Genomic DNA, 10,474 nt, shown 5'->3' on the forward strand with positions numbered 1-10,474 from the left:
ACAAGTGACGTGAAGCAGAATTATGATTATGGGAGAGGGAGAAACATAAATATTGGACCAGTACATAGATACAGAGTCCGGATGTTTTATAGCCCTCTGTTTGGGGTCTCCTAATGTGTTGTGATGCCCCCATAAGTTCTTAGGAGCAAATTCCTTAATTGATGTAAAAAGACATAAATCCATGCATTAGGAGACCCCAATCAGAGGACTATAAAACATCCGGACTCTGTATCTATGTACTGGTCCAATATTTATGTTTCTCCCTCTCCCATAATCATAATTCTGCTTCACGTCACTTGTCTCATCTATTGCATTTTTCTGTGCTGTATTGTGCATAAATATGTGACTCTTCAGATTTTGTGTTATTCTGTGCCTGATTAAGAGACCTGAGTAGTCTCGAAAGCTTGCAATGTGTTACCATCTTTTCAGTTAGGCTGGAGTCACACACAACGAATAAAAAATCGGTCCCATTTTAACGGTCCGAAATCGCACAAAAGTATCTTAACCAGTGATCCGTTTTTGATGCTATTTTTCTTCATTGATGCGATTTTAATCGCATGTAAGGATCTGTTTGACATCCGTATGGCGAGATTTTCTCGCAGGGTAGCTAAATGGACATATAATGGAGCCCAATGACAGGTTTCCCCACACAAAGAATTAATAGATCTAGACACATTAAATACATATATATATATATTTATATATATATATATATATATATATTTTATACATGTCATAGAGACACATTTATATATACTGTATATATTTCTACAATCCAGGAAAAAGAGGAAGTATGAATAACACTGTAGAAAAACATGCAGTAAGCTAAAAACAGCGTTTATTAAGTCATATAAAATACATACTCATTGTATGGATCACAAAAGGTATACAAAGATACAATGTGCACAATGGAACCACCAGCAGAGGTATCACATAGACAAAAGTGCAGGGAAAGTGTTACTATCATATGATCTTATTTTGGTGCACTGAATGATTATCTGAAAAACAATACTGACAGTATATAATGTATAGTTACATCAATGCACCCCTCTTAAATATGTAAATACTGAACAAAATCCCCAATAACATAATTTATCATGTGATATGAGATAGTTATAAAAGGATGAGCTGTCAGGTAGCATATGCAGATAATAAGCCACCAGCTAAATCTTCCCAAACTAGCTAGTGCATGGCAAAACAAAAGAAGGCTGACAATTGTGTTTTAGGTTGTTTTGTCCTTTTTTCTGTGGTTTTAATTTTTATTTTTAGTTTTCAGGACTCTTGTATTTATCTAACATGGATCAAGTTGTATCAGTCTTGTTTGGAGAAATTAGAGATCTTATCTTAAGGCATCTCAGCCTTATCGGAGGAAAGAATGTGAAGTGGAGACAGAAGGAGAACATGGACTTGTGTACTTGTTTACTTTCTCCATGTTTTATCTTTTTTTGTAAATCTCTGGTTCCCTTTTGGGGACTTCATCTATATGTAAAAAATCTATTACTCTTCATATAGTGTGGTCTAGCTTTTCTCCACAATTTTGTGGATTTATTGTCACTTTATCACGGGGGGGGGGAAATTGTTTTTAGTTTTTTTAGCTCCATCCCTTCTGGCCACCTTTGCATGCATGTTATTTTTAGGGGTCAGAGTTCTGTAGATATGTATTGCTATATACACATACAACCAGAGAAATGGGGTTGTTTATTTGTGGGTATTTTCACCTCAGATGTAAAATTCATCTGTGACACGGTTTAAATATTTTAATCCTTTGTGTATCATAACACTAGCACAGAACAAATGAGGATTTCTTTACATACAATCCATTTTTCTTTTATCATATTCGTCACCTATATTTCTTTAATATGGTTCGTTCACTTATTATTTCACAATTCACATTTATAGATTCATCTTCACTTATATTGCTGATATTAGAGGCACTTGTGGCATAAAGTGTTCTTAATAATTCCTGTCTTCCTTCTTATATGATCTCTCCCGTTTGGCATTGTGCGCTTTGAATTATTGCTGGATGTGATCATGGCATCATTTAAGGGGTTAATTCCTTGTATTAAATTGATGGGACTCCTGCTGACGTCACTGAGGCTGCAGTGAGTCCCCGCAATTTAAAAATACAACGAATTAACCCCTTAAATGAACCCCTACAACTCCAAAACTTTACCCACAAACCCTCATATACTTAATAGTGATAGACATAAAAAAAAAACATGAAATGAAATGGTTAACTATATGTAAACCATGTGTCATTTCATGTCGGGTAGGAGAATGATTATACAAAAGCCGGCAAATGTTTCAGCGGCTATTCTGCAATGAAGAACTGTATGAATTAGAAATATATATATATATATATAAATGTGTCTCTATGACATGTATAAAAATATATATATATATATATACACTCACTGGCCACTTTATTAGGTACACCTGTCCAACTGTGTGTTAAGACTTAATTTCTAATCAGCCAATCACATGGCGGCAACTCAGTGCATTTAGGCATGTAGACATGGTCAAGACAATCTCCTGCAGTTCAAACCGAGCATCAGTATGGGGAAGAAAGGTGATTTGAGTGCCTTTGAACGTGGCATGATTGTTGGTGCCAGAAGGGCTGGTCTGAGAATTTCAGAAACTGCTGATCTACTGGGATTTTCACGCACAACCATCTCTAGGGTTTACAGAGAATGGTCCGAAAAAGAAAAAAAATCCAGTGAGCGGCAGTTCTGTGGCCGGAAATGCCATGTTGATGCCAGAGGTCAGAGGAGAATGGGCAGACTGGTTCGAGCTGATAGAAAGGCAACAGTGACTCAAATTGCCACCCGTTACAACCAAGGTAGGCAGAAGAGCATCTCTGAACGCACAGTGCGTCGAACTTTGAGGCAGATGGGCTACAGCAGCAGAAGACCACACTGGGTACCACTCCTCTCAGCTAAGAACAGGAAACTGAGGCTACAATTTGCACAAGCTCATCGAAATTGGACAGTAGAAGATTGGAAAAACGTTGCCTGGTCTGATGAGTCTCGATTTCTGCTGCGACATTCGGATGGTAGGGTCAGAATTTGGCGTAAACAACATGAAAGCATGGATCCATCCTGCCTTGTATCAACGGTTCAGGCTGGTGGTGGTGGTGTCATGGTGTGGGGAATTTTTTCTGGGCACTCTTTGGGCCCCTTGGTACCAATTGAGCATCGTTGCAACGCCACAGCCTACCTGAGTATTGTTGCTGACCATGTCCATCCCTTTATGACCACAATGTACCCAACATCTGATGGCTACTTTCAGCAGGATAATGCGCCATGTCATAAAGCTCGAATCATCTCAGATTGGTTTCTTGAACATGACAATGAGTTTACTGTACTCAAATGGCCTCCTCAGTCACCAGATCTCAATCCAATAGAGCATCTTTGGGATGTGGTGGAACGGGAGATTCGCATCAGGGATGTGCAGCCGACAAATCTGCGCCAACTGTGTGATGCCATCATGTCAATATGGTCCAAAATCTCTGAGGAATGCTTCCAGCACCTTGTTGAATCTCTGCCACGAAGAATTGAGGCAGTTCTGAAGGCAAAAGGGGGTCCAACCCCTTACTAGCATGGTGTACCTAATAAAGTGGCCAGTGAGTGTATATATATATATATATACATATATGTGTGTCTAGATCTATTAAGTCGTTTCTTTATTTAACCGGTCATTGTGATATTACTGTATTTAAAAAAAAAAATTGGGCTTTTGGTGCGATTTTACCGCAACTCACACATCGGGTCTGTTTGCAGTCCAATTTTTTCTCGCCCCCATAGACTTGCATTGTCGAATCCGATCCGAAAATCGGTGACAATCGCAGCATGCTGCGATTGTCTCGGTCCGAGGATCGGATCCGATCAAAAATCGCATGATGTGAGCTGCCCCATAGAATAACATTGGGACGAATGCAATGCGATTTTTTATCGCATTGCATTCGTCCGATTTAATCGCCAGTGTGACCCCGGCCTTAGCCATTAAAAGGTATCAACCACTGAGGACTCTCAATTCTGAATATTTTTCTATCTACTGGCTAACACGGTACAAAGATCTTTCCTGTACATGAAAAGCTGAAAATTGTAATCCGTTATGGCCCCCAAGTCACCACTATCAGTCACCCAGGAGAGGGGCACTTCATTTTACCTTCGCCCAGAGCTACTCTGAGATGCTATAGATAAAGTAGCAGGAGCTGTCAGCAATAAGTGCTACTGTCATCATTGTTATCATCATGATGGCTTCTCTTTCATTGACCCCTGACAGAGTTCATGGAGAAGCAACTGCAGAAGGAAAAGGCAACTCACAATAAATGTGACTATAAAACATCTCAAGTTCCTGAGAACAGATCTCCCCCAGAATCTTTCTCCTATACTGACTAGTGGGAAAATAGATATTAGAGTGTTAGTGTGCCGAGTGTGCCAACATTCCACTGGTCAAGGTGGCAGAACTCAGTGATTGCTTCCCCGACTGGGTTAAGGCTTTGAAGAAAGCATGTAGTGTGTCAGTAAGTTTAGATATGCAGATTTGGCATTTGTATCAAGCGGATACTGTGAAATAAAAGACAGTGGGTATATTTATCAATATGGTTTAATTCGGAGACAGGGAAAACTTAGGCTAGTCAATTTAACATTTTCCAGATTTTAAATGATTACATAGTGCCCCTAATTCCAAAGCACTGTATATGCAAAAAAGTGTACTGTACTTAGTAATCATTTATCAATGTACAAAACAAGTATAGCTAAGCATGGATAAATGGTACAATGGGAAGGAAGACCCTGCCCAAGAGGGCTTACAATGTACAAGGGAAGGATACAGTAGATGAGGGTAAGAGCTGCTACTCTAATAGTGCAGTGATAGTAGGGTTATTGCAAGTTATATGAGTTCTTGAAAGGTGGATATGTTTGAAGGCTTAAACACACAGGGAAAGACTAGTCAATTAGGCTAGGCTTGGGACAAATCTTGGAGATGGTTGTGTGAGGAGCAGAGAAGGAAGTATTGTGTGGAGCAGAGATTATGTGTGGGGAAGTAGTGAGAAATTAGATCAGAGATGTTTGTAGGTTACGGGTTATAGGAAGTCATTGTTCGTATTTTGAACTGGATTCTTTGGACAGTGGAGAGTGATGCCGAGTGGCAGCAATGACAAAGAAAGGGGGAGGGAAGGCAGAACAGTAACACAGGGACAGGTGGATTAATTGGGTAGCTGAATTAAGGATGGATTAAAGGGGTGAGATAATGTTTAATGAGAGGCCACCATGAAGGAAATTGCAGTAACCTAGTCTGGAGATAAGGGTATGTACCAGCATTTTTGTCCAGCCAAAAGTGAGAAAAAGGCAGATTCAAGAAATGTTTTAACATTTGAAGTTGCAAGAGGTGGTAAGTAGTGATGAGCGAGTATACTCGTTGCTTGGGTTTCCCGAGCATGCTCGGGTGTCCTCCGAGTATTTTGGAGTGCTCCGAGATTTAGTTTGTGTCGACGCAACTGCATGATTTGCGACTGCTGGACAGGCTGAATACATGTGAGGATTGCCTGTTTGTTAGGGAATCCCCAAATGTATTCAGGCTGTCTAGCAGCCACAAATCATGCAAATCACTAGTGGAAAGTAGAATTGTGCAAAATGACCGGCATTATCCAAGGCAAGTGGCCAAATTAGGTGTCCTTGGCTGCAGGACCAGAACCTTGTGAACCTCCTGGTAGTAGTAGGCCTGTGGCAACATCATGGGGACGTGACACTGTGAAAGACCTACTAATCAGAAGAGACGCAGAGGGTGACAACAGGTGCCTGGAGGTTCACAGAGCTCTGTTCCAGGGGTCACAGGCTACTGACATAGCAGCTGGACTTAGCGTTCTGCATAAGTTTTGCTGAACTCCAGTGAGAAGGGATTAAATGTGAGGTTTGAATGACAAATGAGAGGGGTTAATTCGATTTATAAACATGGCGTATGTTTAACCTGTCTGTATGACCTTACATCAAATAATTGTTGGCTTACTTTAAGACAAAAACTTGTGTCACAATTGTGGCCAATTTTTTGACGCAGTATTGCAAGCTATACCATTCCCCTTTTCCTCTAAGTCAGACCTCTTTTCAGCAAAATCACATCCTCCGTCACACAAATGCCCTCATTTATGAAGACAAGCATTTTATACACTAGTCTAGATAAATTGTGCACTGTAACAATCCTGCTGGCATCACTCCATGGCCTCCCATCCCCCGCACACCAACTTACTCACTGCTCCGGGTCATGCTGTGAATTCTGTTTGCTGCCAGTGCTATGCTCTGTTCCTCTGCTCTCCTGCATGCTTCCTGGCTATGTGTGTATACGGGGGCGGTGCCAGAACTCTCTGGTTCTTATGCAGTTAGGGTGCACCTGTCTAATCTGCCCCTGACCAATTACATAGAGCCCTTGACTATTTAGGTCCACCACAACCACTGGAACATTGCCTGTGCAATGTCTAAACTCAGTTAGTGTTTTGCTGCTGAGGAAGCCAGGCCCTGTTCTGTGTATCTCCTTCCCTGTAGGAATACTCATAGCCTTGCTTTGTGTTCTTTGTCTGCCCTCCAAGAGGCTGCATATCCTGGTCTCTGTGTCTTGGTCCTAGCTTTGAGTTTCCTTATCCTTCCGCCTGCCAGGAGGCAGAATATCCTGGTCCTTGAGTATTTGTCCCTGTACCTTGTCTGAACTCTGTCCTGCCCCTGCCTCCTTGTCATTGGCTTCCATCTCTGCTGTGCCTTTCCCTGTGTCCTCCCCATTCTTGCTCTGCACCCTTGCAGCTCTGCCTGCTCTGCTCCTGCTAACCTCTTGCTGCAGCTTCTTTCCACAAATCTTGTGGTTCAGCTTGCTCTGCTGCTGCAGAACCTCTTGCTGCAGCTTCTTTCCACAGACCTTGTGGTTCAGCTTTGCTCTGCTGCTGCAGAACCTCTTGTTGCAGCTTCTCTCCACAGACCTTGTGGTTCAGCTTTTCTCCGCTCCTGCTGCCGCTGCAGAACCTCTTACTGCAGCTTCTCTCCACAGACCTTGTGGTTCAGCTTTGCTCCGCTCCTGCTGCCGCTGCAGAACCTCTTGCTGCAGCTTCTCTCCGCAGACCTTGTGGTTCAGCTTTGATCCGCACTCCTGCGGCTCTGCCCACTCCGCACTCCTGCAGCTCCGCCTACTCCGCACTCCTGCCTGTATCCATACCTACACCCACTGTGTGAGCAGGTCCAAACCTGTTCCTTCATGTTCCACTCCTTCCTGTCTATACTGATATCTGCACCTGCTGTGTGAACAGGCCCCTACCTTTTTCTTCTCATACCACGCCAGCCTGCCCTGTGTCTCAAGCCGTCCCCGCCTGCTGTCTCAAGCTGTGCCCACCTGTCCTGTGTCTCCAAGCCGTGCCTGCTTGCCCTGTGTCTCCAAGCCGTGCCTGCTTGCCCTGTGTCTCCAAGCCGTGCCTGCTTGCCCTGTGTCTCCAAGCCGTGCCTGCTTGCACTGTGTCTCCAAGCCGTGCCTGCTTGCCCTGTGTCTCCAAGCCGTGCCTGCTTGCCCTGTGTCTCAGCCTACCTGTCACTTGCACCTGACTAGGTGTCCTGTCCCCGAGTGGGATCAGCAGTCACAGCCAGACACCACACTGGAGTGGCTGCATGCCGCACAACCCTGACCTCACAATTGGAAGCTCCAGAGAAGACCAAGGCAGCTGTCTTAGTCACGCCCCTTCCAGAGTAGTCTGGTCTGTGGCACAGTGGGGCCACAACCCCCCGGCTCACGCCAACCAGCCAAGGCGCGAGCGTGACATGCACCTAGATTAAGACGTGCCAAGTTCAATTTGACAATTAATCATTCACTCTTTGTGGCGGTCAGAGATCACCAAGGTACTAAAATCCACTTGCACTGCATTTATCCCTATTGTGACAACCCCAATTATTTTGTAAAAATACCAAACATTACACAATTTCATGATGCACAAACGTTTTTCAACTTTCCAAGCAGTTTTGCATCAGAATTCTGGTGAAACTGGCTATATTAAATCGGCCCCAAAGTTTCTAAGAAAACCCATAAATATGGTGTGTCACAAAAGCTTATTTGTTGCGTGGCAGGTCGGCTCACTCAGCTGCCCTCCGAGGTAGACATGGGAACACTTGGTATTAAATTCTCTGGGTGGTTTATTGCTTAAAACCACCAAGCAAAGTAATAACACAAAACAGCCTTTCTGGCACAAATGAAAATTAAAAGTCCATACAAAAAGTCTTTCCCAGTGTGGCTCCAGCCTTCTGGGACACAACACACTTCAGCTCCCACGGGAGTTTCAGCCTGAAGACTTCCTTCCTCCAAACATACATCAGAGGAAAAAACTCACACTAGGTGGACATTTAACTCCCTCCAACTACAACCTTGAGGTGGAGATAAAAACCCAGAACCTTGTTACGGCTGATTAACCCTTTCAGCACATACAGTGAGGGAAATTATTTGATCCCTTGCTGATTTTGTAAGTTTGTCCACTGACAAAGACATGATGAACAGTCTATAATTTTGTAGGGTACGTTAAATTTAACATTGAGAGATAGAATATCAAAAATAAAATCCAGAAAATCACATTGTATAAATTATATAAATATATTTACATTTTGTAGTGAGAAATAAGTATTTGATCCCTCTGGCAAACAAGACTTAATACTTGGTGGCAATACCCTTGTTGGCAAGCATAGCAGTCAGACTTTTTTGTAGTTGATGATGAGGTTTGTGCACGTGTCAGGAGGAATTTTGGTCCACTCCTCTTTGCAGATCATCTCTAAATCGTTAAGATTTTGAGGTTGTCGCTTGGCAACTCGGAGCTTCAACTACCTCCATAAGTTTCTATGGGATTAAGGTCTGGAGACTGGCTAGGGCACTCCATGACCTTAATGTGCTTCTTTTTGAGCCACTCCTTTGTTGCCTTGGCTGTATGTTTTGGGTCATTGTCTTGCTGAAAGACCCAGCCACAACCCATTTTTAATGTCCTGACGGAGGGAAGGAGGTTGTCACTCAGGATTTTATGGTATATGGCTCCATCCATTCTCCCATTGATGCAGTGAAGTAGTCCTGTGTCCTTAGCAGAGAAACACCCCCAAAATATGTTTCCACCTCCATGCTTGACAGTGGGGACTGTGTTCTTTGGGTCAGCATTTCTTTTCCTCCAAACATGGCGAGTTAAGTTAATACCAAGGAGCTCAATTTTTGACTCATCTGACCACAGAACCTTCTCTCAATCACTCACAGAATCATCTAGGTGTTCATTGGCAAACTTCAGACAGGCCTGCACGTGTGCGTTCTTGAGCAGGGGGACCTTGCGGGCACTGCAGGATTTTAAACCTTTACGATGTAATGTGTTACCAATGGTTTTCTTGGTAACTGTGGTCCCAGATGCCTTGAGATCATTAACAAGTTCCCCCGTGTAGTTTTAGGCTGATCTCTCACCTTCCTCATGATCAAGGATAGCCCACGAGGAGAGATTTTGCATGGTGCCCCAGATTGATGTCGATTGACAGTCATTTTGTATTTCTTCCATTTTCCTACTATTGCACCAACAGTTGTCTCCTTCTCACCCAGCATCTTACTTATGGTTTTGTAGCCCATTCCATCTTTGTGCAGGTGTATGATCTTGTCCCTGACATCCTTATAAAGCTCTTTGGTCTTGCCCATGTTGTAGAAGTTAGAGTCTGACTGATTAATTGAGTCTGTGGACACGAGTCTTTTATAAAGGGGACTATGTAAGACAGATGTCTTTAATGCAGGTAACAAGCTGATTAGGAGCATCTAACTGGTCTGTAAGAGCCAGAACTCTTAATGGTTGGTAGGGGATCAAATACTTACCGCTCTGGCAAAAATTAAGAGACCACTACACAGTTTTATAAAAATCAGCTTCTCTACATTCCATTCCATTCCAGTGTCAGTTGAATTCCAACAAAAGTACATCTCATTCTACTTAATGTGCTTCTGATTAGGTGATCACCTGAACCAAATCTTATTTAACGACGGAAAGTGTAATAAACCCTGCTGTGGTGTTCACAATCCTCTTACAATAGGACAAGCTGGATGGCAAAACAAGTGCTAGTAATGTCCCAAAAGCAACAGGAATGAAAAAATAACTTTTAATCATGCCAAAGGAGTTGAAGTCTTGAGTGAGGAAAAGAAGGGCTCAATTCTGGCTTTACTAGCAGAGGGATACAGTGAGCGTTATGTTGCCTCCATCCTGAAAATTTGACGGCAGTCCATTGCAACAAGGTCAAGCAGCAGATATTGGAGACAAAAAAGCAACAGACCGGCAGAAGGCGAAAACGGCTCTCCACTGACCAGGATGACCGTCATCAAATTCGAATGTCACTCAGCAACCGCAGGATGACATCAAGTGACCTACAAATGAAATGGCAAATGGCAGCTGGGGTGAAGTGCACAGCAAGAACAGTTCGTAACAGGCTCCTAGAGGCAGGGCTCAAGTCAT

The sequence above is a fragment of the Dendrobates tinctorius genome, unplaced genomic scaffold (assembly GCF_039654945.1).
Source record: "Dendrobates tinctorius isolate UK_male_01 unplaced genomic scaffold, ASM3965494v1 ptg000105l, whole genome shotgun sequence".
NCBI lineage: Eukaryota > Metazoa > Chordata > Amphibia > Anura > Dendrobatidae > Dendrobates > Dendrobates tinctorius.